This window comes from Aquarana catesbeiana, linkage group LG10 (assembly GCF_042186555.1).
Source record: "Aquarana catesbeiana isolate 2022-GZ linkage group LG10, ASM4218655v1, whole genome shotgun sequence".
Lineage (NCBI taxonomy): Eukaryota > Metazoa > Chordata > Amphibia > Anura > Ranidae > Aquarana > Aquarana catesbeiana.
The window spans coordinates 201548216-201573886 of record NC_133333.1 but is presented as its reverse complement, the minus strand read 5'-3'; positions in this window follow the sequence as shown (position 1 = coordinate 201573886).

Here is a 25671-nt window from a genome sequence, read left to right as displayed (position 1 = left end):
ACCAAAGATCGTTAACAAGTGGGAGCCAAGATAAGGACAGCAGCAGGAGCGCCAAGAGCAAGATATTGGCTGAGCACAATAATCTGGTAAACAGAAAGTGCAAAGGCATGGCTTAACCACTTCACGCAAATCGCCATACATCGGTACTTTGACGCTAAATACTGGGGTTATGGCAGCAGCTAGCTGCCATAACCCCTGGTATTTTCAGAAACGGCATGCGTTTCTCTTTATGATAAAAGTGGTCTCTGCAGCAGATTCACCTCGAGACCATTTTTACTAGCGGCGGGAGAGGTCCCTCCCCCCCGCCACGCTCCGATCATCTCCTCCACTTACCGGACCCACCGATAGCGGCGGAGATGATTGTGTCCTCTCCCGTGGATGCCTGGCTGCCGACTGACGGGAAGATGGCCCCTGCTCGGCTCCATTGCATGGGAGGACGGAAGCGACGTCAAACGTCACTTTCGCCCATAGGTCTTAAAGGAGAATTTTTATTTATTTTTTTTTTTCAATTATTTATTTATTTTTTATTGCATTTTAGTGTAAATATGAGATCTGAGATCTTTTTGACCCCAGATCTCATATTTAAGAGCTCGCGTGCAGCAGCGAACGCATATGTGAGTAGCGCCCGCATATGAAAATGGTGTTCAAACCACACATGTGAGGGATCGCCGTCATCGTTAGAGCGAGAGCAATAATTCTAGCCCTAGACCTCCTCTGTAACTCAAAAATGGTAACCTGTACAAATTTTTAAACATCCCCTATGGAGATTTTTAAGGGTAAAAGTTTATCGCCATTCCACGAGCAGGTGCAATTTTGAAGCATGACATGTTGGCTATCAATTTACTCGGCGTAACATTATCTTTCACAACATAAAAAAAATTGGGCTAACTTTACTGTTGTCTTATTTTTTAATTCAAAAGAGTAAAAAAGTAAAAAACGTGTATTTTTTCCAAAACAAGTGCGCTTGTAAGACCGCTGTGCAAATATGATGTGACAGAAAGTATTGCAAACCCATTTTATTCTCTAGGGTGTTAGAAAAAAATATATATATAATGTTTTCTAGCAAAAATGTTAACTTGTAAACAACAAGTGTAAAAAAGAGGCTCGGGGCTGAAGTGGTTAAATAGGAAGTTTATGCGAGAAGCAAAGGGTTCAAGGTTCAAGAGAAAAAAGACACAAGCCAAAGATGTCTAAGGAGCCAGGTAAGGAGCTGTCAAGCATCTCAGATGGCTCAGCAAATAGAGACACTACCAAAAACAGCAGAGGTCGCAGGTTCAGATTCAGGTCCTGACACACACACACTTTAATCTGACCATACAACATTTGAATTTTGACCAGTTGCTTCTGAATCAGACAAAATTTGAGCTATAAGTCAGGTGGAAAATTGTTGTTCAAACTGTGACTCTATCTTATCCTATCAGATGCAGTGACTCTTCAAGTATTCTGACAGCCGCGGGTACTTTGACTGTCTGAATTCATTAGCACACAGTGTAGATTCCCCCATCCATGCAGTTTAGTGTAGATGGAGCGATCTACTGATTTCATTTTTTTTCTATTGAGAGAAATCTAAACATGTATTGCTAGCATTATTCTCCCCCAGGGAACCTGTCCTTATGTGACACAAATCAACAACCCAGCCATACCCAGGCCCATGTGTACTTTGCCATATTAACACAAACAGAATCGTAATTGCTGAGTGCGAATCAGAACTAGGTTGTCAAGATCAGAAATGTACAAATTGCTTTAAAATTCTTTAAAAAAAAAAAAAAAAAACTATTTTCTACTGTCAAATACACCAGTAATCCTCTCCAATATTCCTAAACCACATACAGTATTATTTGAAAGAAAAACAGACCTTATTACTAACTCTCAGCCTTGAATAGAGCTCCAATGTTGCCTTTTTGGCAGCTTATAAACATTAAATGACTGCAGGATGAAATTGCAAGGTCATTTTTAATAACTTTATATTACACACAATAGTTATTTTATTTGTTATATATGTGTTTTTTTTTTCGACATGTGAACATAAACTCGTGTCAATTAATGTGGTCCAGTAATAAATCCGGGGCCGTTGTAACATATGCATTATTTTTTTTTCTGTGTCTCTCATTATTACTCCTCAGTTCCCAAAGCCACCTGGTGTCACCAGAGAAGTGCTTACAGAAGCAAAGCAGTAACTTCACATGTGTGGGGCTTGGAATAAACCAATTCATAAACAGGTAATAAATGATAGTTATTTATGTGTGAATTTATGCCTCATCATCTTCACAAGTGGCACATACAGTACCTGTAATAATGACCTAAAGTTTTACTAAACCCGCAACAGTAAAATCAGTCTATGTATATGCAGTAAAGGAGGCTTGTTATACTCACTGTGGAACCTAAGGGGTTACGCCTCTGCATTGTGTAAAAAGGCTGTTTCATCCTGTCTTCTCTGATCCTCCCCTTCTTGCACGGTCCCCAATCCATCTCCTGATAGTACAGAGCCTTGGAGTCAGGCTGCACATGCTCAGTTTGGTGTATATTGCTAGAGAGTTTTTTTTTTTATCTTGGGAGGGTGCTTGTGATCAGCACAGGGCCAATCAGCACTGTCCAGACAGAGGGTCAGGGGTCATGCAGCCTCGTAAAACAGTCAGAGGAGAATGAAAACTCCTCCTACAAGCTTTACCAGACACTGATAGAAGTCATAGGACTGCTGTAACTGCTGAGGAAAAAAAAGGTATTTAGTAGTTTATATTGACTAAAATCATTTCCATGTTCCAGATAAAGTAAATGCAGGGTCCTGGGTCTAGTAACACTTTAAAAGCTAAAATATATGCAACATATACAAACAACTTCATAGATAGATAGATAGATAGATAGATAGATAGATAGATAGATAGATAGATAGATAGATAGATAGATAGATCAGGGTGGCTGGCAGTAAATACAGTTTGTCTGTCAAGGACTATGCCCCACACCTCTGAATCTAAACCCTTGTATCATTATGCAGAAGTTTTAGAATATGTCAGCACTGTACTGGAAGAAAAAAAATATTTATTTTGTAAAAATGTGCAAAGTAAAAGAAAAAGTAGAGAACAGTTATCTACAACTGAACAAGGGTTGGTCATATCTGTCTACTTGTGGTTGGGTAAGTTCTAGCTCTGGTACCTAAGCACCCTTTCTCACTTATGGCTAGAAATAGCATCACCTGACATTCATTTCTGTATCAATGAGTGATAGTCTTTGTAGTACTATTCTAAGAAAGTTTATTTAGTTCACATTTTGTTTTTCGTGAGTGTGTGTGTGTAGGTAGTAAAAACTCTGATCCCTCAGTTGATGCTCTATTCTCTTCCATCACTGACAGTGATGAGCTCAGCTGGACACACAGACGTACATGCAGAAGAACAAGATGACTGTAGAGCAGGGATGTGCAATTAGCAGACCTCTAGCTGTTGCAGAACTACAAATCCCATGAGGCATAGCAAGACTCTGACAGCCACAAGCATGACACCCAGAGGAAGAGCCATGATGGGATTTGTAGTTTTGCAACAGCTGGAGGTCCGCTAATTGCAGATCCTTGCTGTAGAGGAAACTTCACCATTGTGTACCTAAAAGATAGGGCACCAGATTCAAACTTAATTTCTCTTATTTTCATATAATGTCAATTTCCACCCAAAGCTAATGCAAAAATAATGTGTGAAATTAGCTTTCCAGAGTGCAGGATGCAAGTCTGTGTTAGACTGGATAGTTATTTAAAAGAAGCCTCTATTGAAAGAATATTGAAATTGAGATTGCTGTCCTCCTTTTTGAAAAAACAATCCAATGCCTTCAATACTCTCTGCGGCACTCAGACTTTCCTATATGCATACTTGTTCCAAATGTCAACCCTCAAATTTCCTATAAGAAACGGGTGGAAACACAGCACCAGCAGAGTGTTTATATTAAAGTGGTTATAAACCTCAGACATGAAATATGAACAAAGCATATCCTTCTATAGTGTGCACTTGTCTCAATTAAGTGTCATTTCTGTCTGCTGCTTCCTTCCCTTGCTATCAGCATAAATCACTTCTGACAAGTTTTCCTGACACCAAGAGAAAAATGGTGACAGGGGAGGGACCTCCAGCTGATTGACATCCTCAGCTCTGTTCCTGTGTACTGTGTGAAGGGGGGGGGGGGGTGTCCCTTCTGTTCAATCAGCTTTCCTCACTGAGCTCTACAGAGTGTGACTGTCAGTGTCCGCTCCCTATTTTCTGAACTCTCAGACAAGCTTTAAATATTCAGCACTTTGAACGGATGTAGAGAAGACTGCAGATAAACAGGTACAAATTATGATGAAGGTTTTTTTAATCTCTGTGTATCACCTGAGGCCTGTCACTTCATTGGGTATATATGTAAGAATTCACAGCCACTTTAAGATTGAATTAGGCTTCATGTACACCACGGCCGTGGGAAAATGCAAAATACGATTTTGCATTTTCCCACGGTCAGAACGTTCCTATCCAGAAAGCAATTCTTCCACATTCAGGAGAGTGAGGTTTAACCTCACCTAAACACTCCAGCTCCTAAACTCTTCTAAAAGCCAATGTGTACATGGACACATAGGTTTTTACGGAGTTGAGTTTAGGTGCCAAAAGCCAAAAATGCCAAAAGCTTGTAAACTCAAGTTGTCAGTGTAAATTATGCTTTATGGGAAAGATTCAATGGTATTTAGCTATGACAGTTAATTTGCATATCTTAGTGTCAGGTATCATTTGTTAAAAAAAGACCCCCTCTTCTATGGATGGGTTTTAGTTTGCGTAGTAACATAAACCTTTTCTCTATTCTCCTGAATCTTCAACTTCCCCCATAACTTGGCTCCCATTGATGGCCCGTTCACTCCTCCACATTGTGGTAAAGTACAGTAAGCATGAATTTACAACAAGGTAGTTACCATGGTGCCCTTCATTTTAAAGTATTAGTTCATCTTTAGCAAAAAATTGCCTATGCAGTTAAGGGTACTCTGTAGATAAAAAACAAACTGTACAACTTTGACTAAAGTTGGACAATGCTATAGGTATAAGCCAATTAAATATCTTCATAAGCCTGGCCAAAAAAAACCCCAAAGATGGAATCATCCCATCTTGCCTTGTTACTAGGATGTTGCTAAGACACTACCAGCTGTTACTGGCTCACCTCCACCATCACAGGAGCAAGCTCTCAACCCCCCTGCACATGAATAGTCCACTAACTCCTCAGATGCAGCATGATTGAGCTCAGAGCTACTGCGACAGAGGAGGAAGAGTACATGTGAGGGGGTTTGCATTGGCTGGAAGTGTTTTAGCAACATCACAGCAACAAGGAAGGATGGGATAATGCCATCTTGCAGTGCACAGTGGATTTGCCTTTAGTAAATCAACCCGATAGTATCATAAAAAAAACTTCCCTGCGCTTCGAGGTTATACAAAAATAATTTGTCACATCAACTAAATTAATATTTGAATCAGTATAAAAAAAATATATATAACCCATCACTGCCACCAGCTTCTTAATCAAAAAAACAAATTCAATCATCAAAGTGCAAAGTGTCCACTAAAAGTGCATAAGGAAAGTCCTCATGATAAAGTCCACAGAAAATTGTGTGTAGAAAAAAGTGCCTCAACCCTTTGCGGAAAACCTTTTCTCCACCAAACACCACTTGTGCTCCTGCAATCCCTCTCCCTTTGGAAAGACACTCACCAGAACACTGTGGGGTTTATTTACTAAAACCGGAGAGTGCGAAATCTGGTGCAAGTCTGCATAGAAACCAATCAGCCTCCAGATTTTATTGCCAAAGCTTTAGGCTCTGTTCACATCTTGGCATTCTGAATTGTGGGCAGAATCGCTACGAATCCGCCTGCAATTCGAAATGGCGGCAAATCGTCAGATGCCTGTGCGTTCCCTGTCACTTCCAATGGCACCCCAATCGTGCCGCGATTTTGCCACGATTCGTCAGGCAACGATAGCGGTAAAATCATGCAAATAGAATCGTCGGATGCCTGTCATCCAAAAGAAGTACAAGAGCATCTTTTGGGTGACAGCGAACCGCGATTCTGCTTGCGCAATTGTACCATGATTGTCCGACGAATCGCGGCAAAATCGTGCCGCGATCGGGGTGCAATTGGAAGTGATGGGGATTGCATGGGCATCACTCGATTTGCCACTACTTCGAATCGTGGTGGGACTGAGGCGATGCTGCCCACGATTCAGAATGCCAAGATGTGAACGCGGCCTATCTGAACAAGCTAAAGTTCGAAGTTTATGGGCTACTATGCACAGCTGCATCAGATTCTGACTGCTCAAGGTTTAGTAAATCTCCCCCTATGCCTCCCACTCTCATGGTTAGCATAGCTCACGTTATATGTATTTGCACATCAGCTCTCAGGTAATTAACCATCAGAATATTCCTGCTATGCGGCGACCGGAAGTGACATCAGGACCAGAACCAGAAGTGACAAAGTAACACTGTCTGAGTATTCCGGAGGTGGTGAGAGAGCTGTTGGATCGCTACTTGTGCTATACATAATGCCATTGTATGTTTTATTATTGATTAGCGCAATGTTTATTTTAACTTTATGAGTGGCTTTTCAATATTTTAATAAAGGAAGTTTTCTTGGTTACTGCACCATTGGGGGCATCTCTTTTTCCCTTTCATATATTGATGGCATGTAATGAGCCGGATAGGGGAATATTGTGTTGGTTAATTACCTGAGAGCTGATGTGCAATTACATATAAATTGGGCTATGCCAACCATGAGAGTGGGAGGCATAGTGTTCTGGTGAGTGTCTTTCCAAAGAGAGAGGGATTGCACAAGCACAAGTGGTGTTTGTTTGGTAGAGAAAAGGTTTTCTGGGAAGGATTAAAGTTTTTTTTTTTCTACACAAAATCTTCTGTGGACTTTATTATGAGGACTTTTCTTGTAGACTTTTCATATCATTACATCACAGCGTTACCGTGAAGGTAATATGGTATGTCTCTTCTGCATTAAAAAGCTTTCATACACATATATTTTTTATATATATTTCACTTTAAGGTTTTCTTCCATCACAATGCATCTTAACACACCTTAACATGCTGCATGAGAACATGTCAGTTAGGATAAGGAAGAGTATGAATGAGCCCTGGATCCCCCACCACCACAAAAAACTGTTACATGATCTCTTATCTTCTTTACACCCTTGTTAATTATTTTCTAGTTTTCCTGTACTTCCACAAGAGGAGCTCTACTTTTTTTTGCATTCTTTTATTTAAGAAATATGGAGTATCATGCCCTGTACACACGATCGGAGATTGATCGGACATTCCGACAACAAAATTCATGGATTTTTTCCGACGGATGTTGGCTCAAACTTGTCTTGCATACACACGGCCGCACAAAGTTGTCGAAAAATCCGATCGTTCTGAACGCGGTGACGTAAAACACGTACGTCGGGACTTTAAATGGAGCAGTAGCCAATAGCTTTCGTCTCTTAATTTATTCTGAGCATGCGTGGCACTTTGTGCGTCGGAATTGTCCACACACGGTTGGAATTCACGCAAACGGATTTTGTTGTCGGAAAATTTTATATCCTGCTCTCAAACTTTGTGTGTCAGAAATTCCGATGGAAAAAGTCTGATGGAGCCCACACACGGTCGGAATTTCCCACAACAAGCTCCGATCGCACATATTCCGTCGGAAAGTCCGACCGTGTGTACAGGGCATTACAATGCAAAGAAAACATATAGGGGATACTTGCAACAAACAACAGTAATATCTGTAATGTTATAAAAAAACACAACATAACTTGTGATTACACAAGGTACAATGAGGTAATATACTATATCATCATGGAAAAGAAAATATTATTCATATAAAAATTAATAATTAAATATTAAATGGGAGGGGGGGGCTGGGACGGAGGTAGGGAAGACAAAAAAAAAAAAAAAAAGGGAAGAGGGAAATTAGAAAGTAGAATCCCTGATCCAACTAAGAATAATAATTGGTCCTTACATATAAAGACATCATATAAGTGACTAATGATGTAAAAAAATGTTTTGCTAAGTGCTCCTCGAATAGGAGGGGGAACAATTCGTATGTATTCTTCAGAATGGGAGAGGTCCTTCTAGTGGACTTCCTCTATTCCCTTTTTTTTTCCAAGAGTCACAAAATCCCTGAACTTTACCAGAGGCAAAATCTACATTTTTTGGTGGCAAAATAAAATTTCAGAGACCAGGCAAATAAACATACACATCCTATTTTCTGTGAAAGAATTGCTTAGAGGATCTTTATTATTTTTCCAACATTTCATTATCAAAACTGTCATGTCATCTATCAAAGTGAAGAAAGACAAAAACTTCATTTATAACACTGAAGAGAAAAAGAGCCCCCTCCTTATCTTGTCAGACACTTGGATCATTTCATATAAACACGTTCCTCTCTAAAGAATATAGTGTCAGGTTTTACGAACATTAATCAATAGAACATAGCTAATTATGTTTTCAGGGATTAGGTTGAATAATAGGGCAAATATATCAGTGAATATCCACCAAACTTGCTCTGCTGGTTTTACTGACTATTTTCAAATATTTTATTGCAATTAAAAAGAAAAGTCACCCACCTCCTAATGGTATTAGTCCTGTATCTTCATGGGTGAAGGGCATCTTGACTCTGGCTCATGTCTCATATGGCCTTCAGTATTAGGGATGAGCTTCGTGTTCTAGTCGAACCCATGTTCGACTCGAACATCGGCTGTTCGCCCGTTCGCCGAATTGCGAACGATATGGGCCGTTCGCGCTAAATTCGTGTGGCGCGTCACGGCCCATAATTCACTGCGGCATCGCAGTGCATTGCTGCCTGATGATTGGCCAAGCATGCACTATGACCCGCATGCTTGGCCAATCACAGCGCCGTCAGTAGAGAGAGCTGTAATTGGCCAAAGCCAGGGTGGCTTTGGCCAATTATGGCTCAGGGGATTTAGTACACACCCCACACTATATAAGGCCGCCTGCACGGCGGCCCTGTGTAGTGTGTGTTCCGGTGTGCTGAGAGATAGAGAGAGAGAGAGACAGTGTCATTTGATTTGAGTTAGATAGATTAGGCAGAACAGTCAGTCAGTTAGCTGCACTTACAGTGTATTGTGTATATATATGCATCCCAGGTGTTGCATATATATATATATACACTGTATTCAGTTTAGCTAGATCCGTTCCTGTTATCTTCTATCTAGACTATTTACATTTAATGCAGTGCGTCCTGCTCACAGTGTTCAGCTAGATCCGTTCCTGCTATTTACATTTAGTGCAGTGCGTCCTGCTCACAGTGTTCAGCTAGATCCGTTCCTGTTATCTTCTAGACTATTTACATTTAGTGCAGTGCGTCCTGCTCACAGTGTTCAGCTAGATCCGTTCCTGCAATTTACATTTAGTGCAGTGCGTCCTGCTCACAGTGTTCAGCTAGATCCGTTCCTGCTATTTACATTTAGTGCAGTGCGTCCTGCTCACAGTGTTCAGCTAGATCCGTTCCTGCTATTTACATTTAGTGCAGTGCGTCCTGCTCACAGTGTTCAGCTAGATCCGTTCCTGTTATTTACATTTAGTGCAGTGCGTCCTGCTCACAGTGTTCAGCTAGATCCGTTCCTGCTATTTACATTTAGTGCAGTGCGTCCTGCTCACAGTGTTCAGCTAGATCCGTTCCTGCTATTTACATTTAGTGCAGTGCGTCCTGCTCACAGTGTTCATCTAGATCCGTTCCTGCTATTTACATTTAGTGCAGTGCGTCCTGCTCACAGTGTTCAGCTAGAGCCGTTCCTGCTATTTACATTTAGTGCAGTGCGTCCTGCTCACAGTGTTCAGCTAGATCCGTTCCTGTTATCTTCTAGACTATTTACATTTAGTGCAGTGCGTCCTGCTCACAGTGTTCAGCTAGATCCGTTCCTGCTATTTACATTTAGTGCAGTGCGTCCTGCTCACAGTGTTCAGCTAGATCCGTTCCTGTTATCTTCTAGACTATTTACATTTAGTGCAGTGCGTCCTGCTCACAGTGTTCAGCTAGATCCGTTCCTGTTATCTTCTAGACTATTTACATTTAGTGCAGTGCGTCCTGCTCACAGTGTTCAGCTAGATCCGTTCCTGTTATCTTCTAGACTATTTACATTTAGTGCAGTGCGTCCTGCTCACAGTGTTCAGCTAGATCCGTTCCTGTTATCTTCTAGACTATTTACATTTAGTGCAGTGCGTCCTGCTCACAGTGTTCAGCTAGATCCGTTCCTGTTATCTTCCTACTGACAGGCAGGCTTGTCTGGTTACAGTATATAAAGCTACCTGAAGAAAATTACAGGTGTTCTATTTGATCCTATTAGTACCACGGTCAGGCAGCTAGACTATTTACATTTAGTACAGTGCGTCCTGCTCACAGTGTTCAGCTAGATCCGTTCCTGTTATCTTCCTACTGACAGGCAGGCTTGTCTGGTTACAGTATATAAAGCTACCTGAAGAAAATTACAGGTGTTCTATTTGATCCTATTAGTACCACGGTCAGGCAGCTAGACTATTTACATTTAGTACAGTGCGTCCTGCTCACAGTGTTCAGCTAGATCCGTTCCTGTTATCTTCCTACTGACAGGCAGGCTTGTCTGGTTACAGTATATAAAGCTACCTGAAGAAAATTACAGGTGTTCTATCCCAGCTTAGTGCAGCTACAGGCCATTAGTATGTCTGGAAGGCCAAGAAGGAGAGGCAGACAGTCACAAGCCAATAAGAGAGGGCAAGCAGGCTCTGTGTCTAGTGCTGGTCGTGGAGACGGTGCATCCTCATCAGCACGTGGCCATGGGACACGCTTGGCCTTTTTTTCGGCAGCTGGCCGTGTTGAGCCGCAACATGCGGAAGACTTGGTCGAGTGGATGACCAAGCCGTCCTCATCCTCCTCATCCTCTCTCACCCATGCCCAGGGTGCTTTGTCTGGCAAAGCAGCGGCCTCTTCCCTCAGCTCAATGTCATCAGTGACTCCTTCCCTAGCTCCACCATGTCCTCATGAGGATTCCCTCGAACTGTTTGACCACAGTGTTGGGTACATGCTCCAGGAGGATGCCCAGCGTTTGGAAGGCTCTGATGACGATACTGAGCTCGATGAAGGCAGTAACATGAGCACGGACAGAGGGGGTGCCCAAGAAGGACAGCAATCTGGCAGTCATGCTCCCCCTGCTGCAGCATACTGCCAGGTTTGCTCCAGTGATGAGGAGGGAGGGGATGATGAGGTCACTGACTCAACGTGGGTGCCTGATAGGAGAGAGGAGGAGGAGGAGGAGGAGGAGGAGGAGGCGGCGGCACATCACCAACGAGGCAGGATGCCCTCCAGGGGCCAGCCTAAGGGCAGCACATTGACTGCATCACACCCCAAAGCTCCACATGTGCAGGGCGCTGCAGTCTCTGCGCGTTATTCAAAAAGTTCTTTGGTGTGGGCCTTTTTTGAGACGAGTGCATCAGATCGCACCGCTGCTATTTGCAACATATGTCTCAAGCGTATCTCGCGTGGCCAAAACATCTCCTGCTTGGGTACCACATGCTTGACCAGACATATGTTGACCTGCCATGCAGTTCGTTGGCAAGCGTATCTAAAAGACCCACACCAAAGAACAAAGAGGATCTCTCCTTGCTCCTCATCAGCTGAGATTTCCAACCCCACTAGACCTTCAGTCCTCTCTGAGACCTGCAGTGAGAGGAATGAAGGTGTAGAATTAGGTGTGTCACAGCCAAGTACTTGTGGGCAATCTGCTTTTGGTACACCGACGTCAGATTGTACCAGGCAAATTTCCCTGCCCCAGCTGCTGCACCGCCGAAAGAAGTTTGCTCCCAGCCATCCACATGCCCAGCGGTTGAATGCTAGCTTGGCAAAATTGCTAGCACTTCAACTGCTGCCTTTTCAGTTGGTAGACTCTGCCCCCTTCCGTGAGTTTGTGGAATGTGCGGTTCCTCAGTGGCAGGTACCCAAACGCCACTTTTTCTCACGGAAGGCGATTCCGGCTCTGTACCGGCATGTGGAAGGCAATGTCCATGCCTCGCTGGACAGGGCGGTCAGCGGTAAGGTGCATATTACCGCTGACTCATGGTCCAGCAGGCATGGACAGGGACGTTACCTAAGTTTCACGGCGCATTGGGTGACTCTGCTGGCAGCTGGGAAGGATGCAGGACAAGGTGCAGTAGTGTTGGAGGTTGTTCCGCCACCACGCCTCCAAAATGCTGATTGTGACACACCTCTCTCCTCCACCCCCTCCTCTTCTTCTTCCTCCATGGCCTCTTCCTCGGAACCAGCGGTGCTCCGTAGGCGTTCAAGGGGCTACGCAAGTACGCAGGCCAAAAGATGCCATGCGGTGCTTGAGCTGGTGTGCTTGGGGGACAGGAGCCACACTGGGGCAGAGGTTCTGTCAGCTCTGCAGGGGCAGGTTCAGAGGTGGTTGACGCCACGCCAACTTAAGGCAGGAATGGTGGTTTGCGACAATGGCACCAACCTCCTCTCTGCCCTCCGACAGGGACAAATGACCCATGTGCCCTGTTTGGCTCACGTCCTTAACTTGGTGGTGCAGCGGTTCTTGGGCAGGTACCCGGGCTTACAGGATGTCCTGAGGCAGGCCAGGAAAGTCTGTGTGCATTTCCGCCGGTCATATAATGCCAGTGCTCGGCTGACGGACCTCCAAAAGGAGTTTAACCTGCCCAAGAACCGCCTAATCTGTGACATGCCCACCAGGTGGAACTCAACGTTGGCCATGCTGCAGCGGCTGCACACGCAGCAGAGGGCCATCAATGAGTACCTGTGCGACTATGGCACCAGGACAGGGTCAGGGGAGCTTGGTTTTTTTTCCCCACGCCAGTGGGCCATGATCAGGGATGCATGCACTGTCCTGTCACCATTCGAGGAGGCCACGAGGATGGTGAGCAGTGACAGTGCATGCATCAGTGACACTGTCCCCCTTGTCCACCTGTTGGAGCACACGCTGCGTGGAATAATGGACAGGGCACTTGAGGCAGAACAGAGGCAGGAAGAGGAGGACTTCCTTAGCTCTCAAGGCCCCCTTTATCCAGACAGTGTTCCTGCGTGCCCGCCGATCACACAGGAAGAGGACGAGGAGGAAGAGGAGGAGGAGGAGGAGGAAGATTGTGTCAGTATGGAGGTGGAGCCTGGCACTCAGCATCAGCAGCAGTCTTTAAGGGATCAGTCCCAAGAAACACATGGACTTGTACGTGGCTGGGAGGAGGTGGCTGCGGACCATGTCGTTCTTAGTGACCCAGAGGACTCCGGACCGAATGCCTCAGCAAACCTACGTTGCATGGCCTCCCTGATCCTGCAAAGCCTGCGTAAGGATCCTCGTATTCGTGGTATCAAGGAGAAGGACCAATACTGGCTGGCAACCCTCCTTGATCCACGTTACAAGGGTAAGGTTGCGGACCTTATCTTGCCATCGCAGAGGGAGCAGAGGATGAAACATCTTCGGGAGGCCTTGCAGAAAGGTCTGTGCAACGCGTTCCCAGAGACTGGGAGGTTACAAACTCCTGTTTCTGGACAACGTGTTGCTGAGGCTTCGGTCAGTCAAAGAAGGAGCGGTGGAGAAGGTGGCCGTCTGACAGATGCGTTCAGACAATTTTTTGGTCCGCAGCCCCAAGGTATGATCGGTTCCAGCAACCATTGCCAGCGTCTGTTTTACATGGTGCAGGAATACCTAGGGGCAAGATCAGACTTGGACACCTTTCCCACCGAAAATCCTCTGGGTTACTGGGTCTTGAGGATGGATCACTGGCCAGAGCTTGCACAGTATGCAATTGAGCTACTGGCCTGTCCTGCATCCAGCGTTCTTTCAGAACGCACATTCAGTGCTGCTGGAGGCGTGGTAACCGATCACAGGGTGCGTCTGTCCACCGACTCGGTCGATCGGCTGACCTTCATAAAAATGAATGAGTCTTGGATCACCACCAGCTACCAAGCACCTGATGCTGATGTAACCGAATAATTTTTTTTGAAATCTCAGATCCCTTCAAAGACTGCCTATGCTGATGCTGAGTGACTATCCCTGAGTAATTATCCTCTTCCTCCTCAATCATCACGCTGATAGCTTGTAAGAACATTTTTGGTTCTGGGCGCCACCACCAGTGCCTAAGGCACAATTTTTCAGCCCCTGTTTAACAGGGGCGTGTAATTACAATTTTTGATGTAATACTTTGCAGCAGGGTTCGTTCCTGCATTCCAACTAGAGTGTCTGTGAGGGGTTGCAGTGTTGTGGCACCAGCACCAGTGCCTAAGGCCCAATTTTTCTGCCCCTGTCTAACAGGGGCGTGTAATTACAATTTTTGAAGCAATACTTTGCAGCAGGGCTCGTTCCTGCGTTCCAACTAGAGTGTCTGTGAGGGGTTGCAGTGTTGTGGCACCAGCACCAGTGCCTAAGGCCTAATTTTTCAGCTCCTGTTCAACAGGGGCATGTAATTACAATTCTTGATCTAATATTTCACAGCAGGGCCCTGTGAGGGCTTACAGTGTTGTGGCCACAGCAACACCTAAGGCCCAAATTTCTGCTGAGTATATAGGGCAGGACCCTACTTTCAAACATCTAACTTACAAACGACTCCTACTTGCAAACGGAAGGAGACAACAGGAAGTGAGATGAAATCTACCCCTAGGAAGGGAAATTCTCTCCTGTAAGAGTTAATATGGGAAAACAGTTTCTCCTTTCCACTGATGCTTTCCAATCCTTGTTCCACAAAAAAACCCAAATTTTCAAAAAACATTTTTCATTGGGACAAAAAAGTGAGGTGAAATCTTCTGAAGAGGAGGAAAGACAGCAAAACAAATGTCACAGGGGTGATAACCCTTCCCTATGTTTTCCAAAAAGCTTAGAAAAGATTTTTTGGCTGGAGCTAAACACGTTAAAAATGTTCAAAATTACAAACAGATTCTACTTAACAACAAACCTACAGTCCCTGTCTTGTTTGCACCGCCTGTATACTGCTGTTCAGAGTATATAGGGCCTGGTGGCCCCACACCTTTCCTTATTTTAATTTGGGTGCGGGGTTCCCCTTAATATCCATACAAGACCCAAAGGGCCTGGTAATGGACTGGGGGGTACCCATGCCGTTTGTCTCACTGATTTTCACCCATATTGCCATGACCCGACATGACATTAAACCCGCAAGCAGTTTTAAATGAGATTTTTTCCTTTAAAAATGACATTTGGTGCAGGGACTGTTCTAAACATGGGAAACACGCGTCACTTTACAGGCATACTATAGACACCCCCCAGGTACGATATTTAAAGGAATATTTCACTTTTTTTTTTTACTTTAAGCATCATTAAAATCACTGCTCACGAAAAAACGGCCGTTTTTAAAAGTTTTTTTTGCATTGATACATGTCCCCTGGGGTAGGACCCGGGTCCCCAAACCCTTTTTAGGACAATACCATGCAAATTAGCCTTTAAAATGAGCACTTTTGATTTCGAACGTTCGAGTCCCATAGACGTCAATGGGGTTCTAACGTTCGTGCGAACTTTCGGTCCGTTCGCGGGTTCTGGTGCGAACCGAACCGGGGGGTGTTCGGCTCATCCCTATTCAGTATCAAGCATGAGCACCAGACTCTTCCACAATGTCCAGCATGATACAGGCACTGGAATTGGGTTAATAAGTAGCTCCAGCACAGACAAATAAGAACATTAAACCCTGGCACACACTATTAGTTTATTTTCATTCAACCCACCTGGCTGAACGAAAAAAAAACTGTCAGCAACCATGCAAGGTTAGTTCAGCGATCTTCCCCGTTGAGCTATTGTGTTCTGACAGGGGGATGACCCCCCACCCCCCCGGCAGAACACACTGATCAGCGCTCTTTGCCATTGGATGAGAGTGCTGATCGGGAGTCGGTTGGATGCTGGCTTTCTTGCATGCTTACCCGAGAGAAGACGGCCAAACAGTCGGCTTCTGTTGTTACATAGTTGGTAAGGTTGAATAAAGACAGCAGTCCATCCAGTTCAACCAGTGTAGGTGTGTGTGTTTTTTCATTTCACATATCCACATATATTGTTTTCGCTAAGATGTTTGTCTTTTAAAACTATCCATACTTCCTGCCGACACCACCAATTGTGGAGGGGAGTTCCACATCCGTACCGTCCTGACAGTGAAAAAACCCCTGTGCAGCTTAAGGTTAAACCGCTTCTCTTCCGGTCTTATCATGTGGCCCCGTGTCCTCTTTCACTCCCTGAGACTGAAAAGTTTCATACTTATGGTGGGATCACCATTGAGATATTTGTATATCGCCATCATATCTCCTCTCAAGCATCTCTTCTCCAGGGAGAATGAATTTAGCGCTTGCAGTCGTTCCTCATAATTAAGGTCCTTCAGTCCCCATATTCATTTTGTTGCCCTTCTCTGGACTCTCTCTAGCTCCAGCACAACCTTTCTGAGGATTGGTGACCAGAACTGGACGGAATGCTCCAGATGTGGCCAGACCAGAGTCTTATAAGGTGGAAGAATAATCGTTTATCCCTGGAGTAAATTCCCTTTTCAATGCATGCTAATATTATGCTGGCTTTGGTAGCCGCAGCTTGACACTGCATGCTATTGCTTAGTCTGTCTTCAACTAGGACCCCTAGATCCTTCTCCATCCTGGTAGCCCCTTAGGGGTTCTCCCCCTAATGAGTAACTTGCGTTTATATTTTTACCCCCCAAATACATTACCTTACATTTTTCAATGTTAAACTTTTTCATTTGCCATGCAGTAGCCCATTCCATTAATTTCTTTAGGTGCTCTTGTAAAATTTCTATATCCTGCTGTGTTATTGCCCTGCATATTTTTGTGTCGTCAGCAAACACTGAGATCGAGCTATTTCTCCCATCCTCTATATCACTCGTAAATAAATTAAACAGAATTGGTCCCAGGACAGAGCCTTGGGGTACCCCACTAACCACTCTAGACCATTCTGAGTATACGTTATTTATCACAACCCTTTGGACACAACCTCGTAGCCAGTTTTTTATCCAAGAACAAACCTTATGGTCAGTGCCTACAGACATCAGCTTGCAAATTAAGCGTTTATGAGGGACTGTATCAAATATTGGACACACCGACATGCACACACGGGCCGAACGCCGAACGTTTTTTTCCTTAACTGGCTTTATTTAACTAAGCAACAAAAAATGCTATTCATAATAAAAAGAAAGAAAATTCACCCTTGTTTACCAGTTTTTTTTTTTAAATCTAGAAATGTGCTTCTGGCTTCAATCAAACCTAGGCCGTAGAGTTCATAGAGTTCCTGCCCATTATGTTTTGTGTCAATTGCGCTTCTTCGGGAGCTTAGCGTTCAAAACAATTTTTGTTGTTAATACGCAGCATAACAGTCATAAAAAAAAAGATGGAGTGAGGTGGTCAGATGGGTGGCCACCCAGGATCCCCAACAAGGTGAATGCGCGGGCACATATAAGGTTGTATATAAGGTTGTAGGTAATGTCTCCAGGCAAAAATAAATTATGCAAGTGGATAAACCATAGCATGGGAGGTATCCTCCGTTTCAAAGTTAGGGAGTTTGACCCTTATATCAAATGTCCCTTCTGGGGAGGTATTCAATTGTATATGGTACTGTTGTCATTTGTAACCACCACTGCCAGTGGGGAAGCCACAGGGGAACCAACCCCCCCTCAATAGCGGGTTAAGAATCTTCTGCCATATCTTGCTCCACTCCTGGGGACCACTATCTTGTCACGGATCTCACAATCATCCAGCCATGGACACAGAAAGCCAGAAGTACCAGCAGTAAGGCCTTAACGGCCAACAGTCAAATCCATACTTGCCTTGTTATATTGAATCTCTTGGGTAATATATTAGGAAGAAACAGGCGAGGTGCTCACTGTAATTTGGCGGCATTGGTTTATATAAAATGCATATATACAGAATGAGCTTCCTGACTTCAGTACTTGTTGCTTAGATTTGCTCTTCATTTACTTAAGGGGTAAGTTCACCTTTGTACCATGTTACATGTCTGCACTCCCCGATTCCACCCCCCCATGATAGCAGGTGAGGATCTTCTCCCCACACCCAATGTTACTAATTAAAAACAGTGCGGCTGTGTGGGGCTCCCCCCATACAGTTGCGTCATTTATTCACAGAGTTCTGTGGATGAATGAACTACAAGTACCATCAATCACTACAGCAGATGGCTTGTAGTTCTCAATGAACTAAGAGGGTGCTGGAGAGCGCTCTCATAGTACAGGTTCTTCCTGCAGTTCAGTAACTGCCTGCCCGTATGGGAGATACAGGCAGACAGCTGACTGAGAGCCTGCAGGAGCTTGCTCAGAGAATGCCTTGCAGTTTCCTCAATTAATGCAAAGTATTCTCTGTTTTGAAGAGATCCAATCAGAAAAAGCTTTGTGTTCATTGAGAAAAATACACAACGTTCTCTGAACGATGACCATGCCAAATGAGTGACCCCCTGTGTTTTTTATGCACCAGGGCAGCCACTAGGCACAGAACCAATAAGATGTGAGGATCACTCTAGTAGCTATTACAATGATTCTTCACTTTCACCAGGATCAGCCAGGTACGCAATATGCATACTCACACTGATCCAATCCCATACCTCCTCTTCTGGAGTCCCCCGCCGGCGCTGTCTGCTCCTCCTCTCCTCCAGGTGCTCCCTCAGGGAGGGAGCACACATGCGGGTGCATTTCTGAGCCGAGCTGTGTGCATCCATAGACACACACAGCACTAGCAAGCCACTTCCCCACTTTTTCTGACTGACAGCAGGAGCCTTTGCACTCAGCTTCTCCTGTGAGACCAGGAAGTGAGCGGAGTGGTGCTGCAGCCGGGACAACTCTAGATCGCTGACTCAATCAGGTAAGTGTTTAGGGATGGAGGTGGGTAGATTAGGTAGTGAGAGTTGTTTTTACCTTAATGCAGAGAATGCACGAAGATAGACAAAAGATATTGTGAGTTTAGAACTAAAGAAATATTAAAAATAACAACAGTATAATCTTCCTTCCAAATAGTAATGGCATTTTCCATGTTTACAGCAGCTGTCAGGAATTCTTGCTAACTCAGTTCATTGGGGGAATAGTCAGGGCAAGTCTCATTTGCATTACACATTACAGCATCAAGCAAACATAAAAGTTTTAACACTTCACACAGTAAAGATAAACACACACACTTTTATAGTTGATTGAAATGAAATAGAGATGGCTTTGAAATTCAGTCCTGAAGGAATGTTATATGGAACCATACATCACTGCATCCAAGCAGACATTTAAAAGGAGCATAGTACGACGGCCGTCCCCGGGGCCCACTGATCTGGATATCCCAGACTGGTTAATTATTTAAAACAAGTACTGTATACTCCTGTATGAAAATGTCACCAAAAAAACATTATCACCCCTAATGACCACCATCAGAATATCTGCGCATTCGGCAGAATTCATTCTGAATGGTACCCTAACGCTGCTGTTGGACATGCATGACCAATGATATATGCACCTTTTTTGGTGTGTTTAAATAAATTAGCTGTTTTAACGCAATCCAAGTTAACTCATGGTATAATACCCCAGTGTGAATGGGCACTAGAATGGCAACAAAAATAAAAGCTGAACTCCATGCAAATCTTTAATATTGATTGGACTCTGAGCAAACATTTTCTTGCCCCCCACCCCAATGCAATTTCACTCTTCACCCCAACATCCCCAAAAACAAACAATATTACCCCCATCATTACACAGGACCCCTCCCCCATACTACCCCATTATTACACAGGGCCCCTCCCCATACTACACCGTTATTACACAGGACCTCCTCCCCCATAGTACCCCCATCATTGCACAGGACCCCCTTCCTCATGCTACCCCCATTATTACACAGGACTCCTCCCCCATACTACCCCTATCATTACACAGGATCTCCTCCCCCATACTACTCCCATCATTAAACAGGACCCCCTTCCTCATGCTACCCCTATTATTACACAGGACCCCTCCCCCATACTACCCCTATCATTACACAGGACCTCCTCCCCCATACTACCCCCATCATTAAACAGGACCCCCTTCCTCATGCTACCCCCATTATTACACAGGACCCCTCCCTCATACTACCCCTATCATTACACAGGACTTCCTCCCCCATACTACCCCCATCATTAAACAGGACCCCCTTCCTAATGCTACCCCTATTATTACACAGGACCCCTCCCCCATACTACCCCTATCATTACACAGGACCTCCTCCCCCATACTACCCCCATCATTACATAGGACCCCCTCCCCCATACTACCTCCATCATTACACAGGACCTTCTCCCCATAGTACCCCCATCATTACATAGGACCCCCTCCCCCATACTACCCCCATTATTAACCAGGACCCCTCTCCCATACTACCCCCATCATAACACAGGACCTCCTCCCCCACACTAACCCCATCATTACATAGGACCCCTCCCCCTATACTACCCCCTATATTACACAGGGTCCCTCTCCCATACTTCCCCTATCATTACACAGGACCCCTCCTCCCCCATACTACCTCCATTATTTTACAGGACCCCTCCCCCATACTACCCCCATCATTACATAGGACTCCTTCCCCATACTACCCCCATCATTACACGGGACCCCTTCCCCCCATACTACCCCCATTATTACACAGGGCCCCTCTCCCATACTTCCCCTATCATTACACAGGACCCCTTCCCCATACTAACCCCATCATTAGACAGGACCTCCTCCCCCATACTACCCCCATCATTACACAGGACCCCTCTCCCATACTACCCCCGTCAAAACATAGGACCTCCTCCCCCATATTACCCTCGTTATTACACAGGACCCCTGTCTCATACTACCCTCGTCATAACATAGGACCTCCTCCCCCATACTACCCCCGTCATAACATAGGACCTCCTCCCCCATACTACCCCCATCATTACATAGGGCCCTCCCCCATATTACCCCTATATTACACAGGGCCCCTCTCTCACACTACCCCCATCATAACACATGACCCCCTCCCTCATACTATTCCCATCATTACACAGGACCTCCTCCCTCATACTACCCCCATCATTACATAGGACCCCCTCCCCCATACTACCCTCATTATTACACAGGACCCCTTTCCCATACTACCCCCATCATAACACTGGACCCCCTCTCCCATACTACCCCCATCATTACATAGGACACCCTCCCTGCACAGACCCCTACATTGCCCCCCCAGCGGTCACACCTTGAGTGTCCAGAGGATGTCAGGTGAAAACCAGGTACACCCCACCGAACCCTCTAGCAAAGAAGCTTTTCAGGGGGCCGATGCTCTGCAGCTTGTTGGACATGGTGAGGGAGAGGAGTTGGTGTGACTGTGCCTTGGACTGACAGGTTCTCTCCCCGGACAAGGTTTACCTTATTGAGCTGGCCAATCACCGCTCAGGCTGCAGACATAACACCCAACCAATCACCAGCACCCTCAACATTTAATTCCACTCTCATCTCCTGAGTGATAGCCAAATCCACTTACCAACTATCTGCAGGCAGCATGAGCTTAAGGGGCAGCTGCTTTGGGCCCCACAACAATGACTGGTCCCAAGGCAGCTGTCCCTTTGCTTTCAGCTGCTGCAGGGAGTGACTACAGGGTATAGGTCCATTGAATGCAGCCCCACCCAGCCCTTCTGTTCCCCTTCCTTCTGCTGCTGGGGTTCCCCTGTGTGGTCCCCTGATCCCTCCTGCAGTGCTGCCAGCTTCCCCTCTTCTCCTTCCTGTCGGCTGCTGCAGGAGATCATTTTAGGATGGAGTGCGGCAAAGGGGTCGGTAAATATATAATTTACCACCCCCTTCCTCTTCTAAATGAACACAGTGGGTGAACTGTGTTTACTATGCTTCACTTTGTGAATGAACGGGCAAAGCTCTTTCATTCTGTGCAGCTGAGAACTGTGTCCTCAATCACTTTCTCTGTCCCAAAAGTGAGACATCAGGAGTCTATTTAAACCCCCTGATATTTCACCAAAGCAGTTATATTAAATTAAAATACTAATAAAATATAAAAAATAATAAAAATTAAAAATACATAATTAAGGGCTCATTCAAACTCACTGGCCTATACAGTCTGAATGAGTGCTTTTTTGTGCTGCTGGAGCCAGCTGTTACTCTATGGGAATGCAGTGGCTGTATGAACACAGCCACAGGTTCTAATTATAAAAGATGTGCAGGTGTAGGTAAGTGGCTTCAAATGCACACTGTCTGTGTTTGGGGCCGTACACTTCCATCCACACGCCTTACACAATGACCACACCAATGCAGCCAGTCACAGTGTCAGTGAACACCACTACACCAGTCCCAGGGCCACCCTAAGGCCTTGTTAACACAGGACATATCAATGCATGCTTTGTGTGATTGATGTGTTTACCCACACAGCCATACACAAGTGCACCGTGCAATCCTGTACAGGAAGTCCCATTGAAGTATATTGGGGACACATACCGACGTGGATTACATGCATAATTTATGGCCCTAGAAAGCCCTAAAGTACTCCTTGAATTTTGGGCCCTATGTGATAGGCTAGGAAAAAGTTCCAAACGTGGTAGAATGTGTTTTGGTATGTAAGTATGCCTATGCTGTGTGTGAGAAATATCTTGTTAATTAACAATTTTGTGTATTAAAAAAAATACAATTTTCATTTTCTTTCCATATTTTCCAAAAATGTGTGCCAAAAACATTTTCAAAAGACTCCTTATGCCTCTTAAAATGAATTGGGGTGTTTGTTTTCCAAAACCTATTCCTTTTGTGGGTGTTCCCAATGTCCTTGTGCTACAGGGCCTCCTAAATGTGATAGGTAGTCTGGAAATCAGAAGCATAATTTATGCCCTAGAAAGCCTGAAGGTGCTCCTTGGATTTTGGGCTCTTCTTTGTGACTAGGCTGTGAAAAAGTTTCAAACATGCAATTACTCAAGAGGAGTAGCAGATTTTTCTTTTTTTAAGTATGCCGTGTATGAGAAATATCTTTTTAATTAACAACTTGTGGCAAAAAAAATTACATTTTCAAAAGACTCACCATGCCTCTTAGAAGATACATACATGTTTGCTTTCCAAAAAAAAATCTCCCATACTTAGGAAGAGTAGCAGAATGTGATTTGAAGTGTAATTCTAAGTATGCCTATGCTGCATGCGAGAAAAAAACTTGCTAAATTGACAATTTTGTAAAAAAAACAAAAAAACAACAAAAAAAACAAACTTGCTTTACTGTCATCATATTCCAAAGAATTGTGGCAAGAAAATAAAACTTGAAAAAATCACCATGACCTTGCACTATCTATTTTCCAAAAAGGGGTCATTTGGGGGTTATATGTATTGTCCTGGCATTTTAGGGGCCCAAGAATTGAAATTGACAATAAGTACACCAGGATTGATCAATTTTCAATTATTTATAACGTGGTTTGCAAACTCTACAGCTTTCACACAGACTAAATAATATACACCTACAGTAATTGTGTTTTATAACCAAAGAAATGTAGCAGCACAATTTTGGCCTAAATAGATTAAGAAAGATTATTTATTTGCAAAGTTTTATAGCAAAACAAAGAAAAAACTAAAGAAAAATGTTTTGTTTCAAAATATTTGGTCTTTTTTCCTTTATATACTGTAGCAAAAATGTTAAAAACCTGGTGGTGATTAAACACCACCAAATAAAAGCTCTATTTGTCCCAAAAACGATAAATAAAAAATTCATTTGGATACAGTGTTAGATGATTTAGTAACTGTCATTCAAAATATGACAGCACTGAAATCTGAAAAAATGGCCTGGGCAGGAAGAGGGTAAAACATTTTAGTCTTGAAGTGGTTAAACAGCTGGATTCACTGAAGGTTTGATGAACTTCGGACCAGATTAGCCAAGCTTTGAGCAGGGGCAGATTCACCCATCACTAGTCACGGAAGGTAGCACACTTGTCCAAGGAGATGGCTTCTTGTCCAGTTCATCTCTATGAAATCATTGCCTTAGTTGCTAACTGTCTCTCTTTTTTGCAGGACAGTCAACCCATATTGCAAATTGTCTAACACCCCTTAACAATCCACAGAGTGTCCCACCATACAGGGAACATCATGCAATTTGTCACACATATAGCACTGTTGTCCAAGTTGTCCAAATTTGCCCAGAAATTTTGACCACTATGCAGTGCCTCTTCAGCTTCTGAAGAACTGCAAGTTCCAGCATTGCTAACTTCAGCACTGGGCAACCCATAGCTCGCTGTGAAAGTTGCCATGTTTCTTGCCCATCCTCCTGGGCATGCTGGAAGTTTTCTGCCCACCAGTGGTGACCCGTAATGCAGGGCGCAGGGGCGCTGCCCCCCTAATCTCCACCAGAGGCTCTAATAGGCTTCAAAAAAGGGTGGGCTTGGGGCGTCCCAAGCCCAACCAGTTGTGTGACAATAGCAAATTAATATTCGCTATTGTTTTCCTGATTCTCCTCCTGGCCAATCAGGAAGCGAGTCCTGAGACCCGTCACCCGATTGGCCAAGAGGAAAAGCGATCCTATTGGCCGCCGAGGAGGAGGGGAAGCGGAGGAGGATGAGATGCAGGGGAAGCCGCCATAAAGCACCAGAAGGAGGAGACGCTGCCCGCCGCCCAGAGGAAGCGCTGCCCACGACCGAGAGCTGCACGATTCTGGATAAATTGAGAATCACAATTTTTTTGCTTAGAATAAAGATCATGATTCTCAAGGCGCAATGCCATTAATCATATTATACAAAAAATTGGGCTAACTTTACTGTTTATTTATTTTTTTTTAATTCATTGAAGTGTACTTTTTCCCCAAAAAATTGTGTTTGAAAGGTGCAAACACAGTGTGACATAAAATATTGCAACGTCCACCATTTTATTCTCTAGGGTCTCTCCTAATATATATATATATATATATATATATATATATATATATATATATATATATATATAATGTTTGGGGGTTCTAAGTAATTTTCTAGCAAAAAATATGGATTTTAACTTGTAAGCAACAAATGTCAGAAAAAGGTTTGGTCTTTAAGTGGTTAAACTGCCCTCCTCTACTGACCAAAGTTGATTCCTTTCATCTAAAAAAAACGAGAGATACATTGTATCTCTTCGATGAGGAATTTTGATAAACATTTGTCAGCTTTTTATTTATTTTTTTGACAGCTCAGCTCTGCACTGTTTACATAGAATCGTGGAAACAGCTGATTAGCATCGTGAGGGGGTTAAATCGAGATCGCGATTTTTTTAATGAATAATCGTGCAGCTCTAAGATGACCTAGATGGGGTAAGTGTGGGGTTGGTGACTGACCAACTGACGGAACGCTGGGGGGGTGGGGCCTGTGACTCCTCCGACCAACCGGGGGGGGGGTTGGCAGCAGGTGGATTGTTTGCCGCCCCCCTAAAAAATATACCACCAGCCACCACTGCTGCCCACCTGCTGTACCCTCCCAGATTAAAGTGTATGCATAGCTAAAACGACTCCTTTATTTGTTTTGCAATTGTGGGGGGAGGGGGGTGGGGGGGAATTATCATTGTATCTACTATAGAACAATACCTGTTGATCTGTCAGAAATCAGCTCTTAAAGCTGTCCATACATTATACAATTTTCTTATTCAATTTCTTTTAGATTTACCTTCAACTATGTAGTGGAAGGTCCTGCCTGATTGCATACAAATTGAAAGTGTTTTGG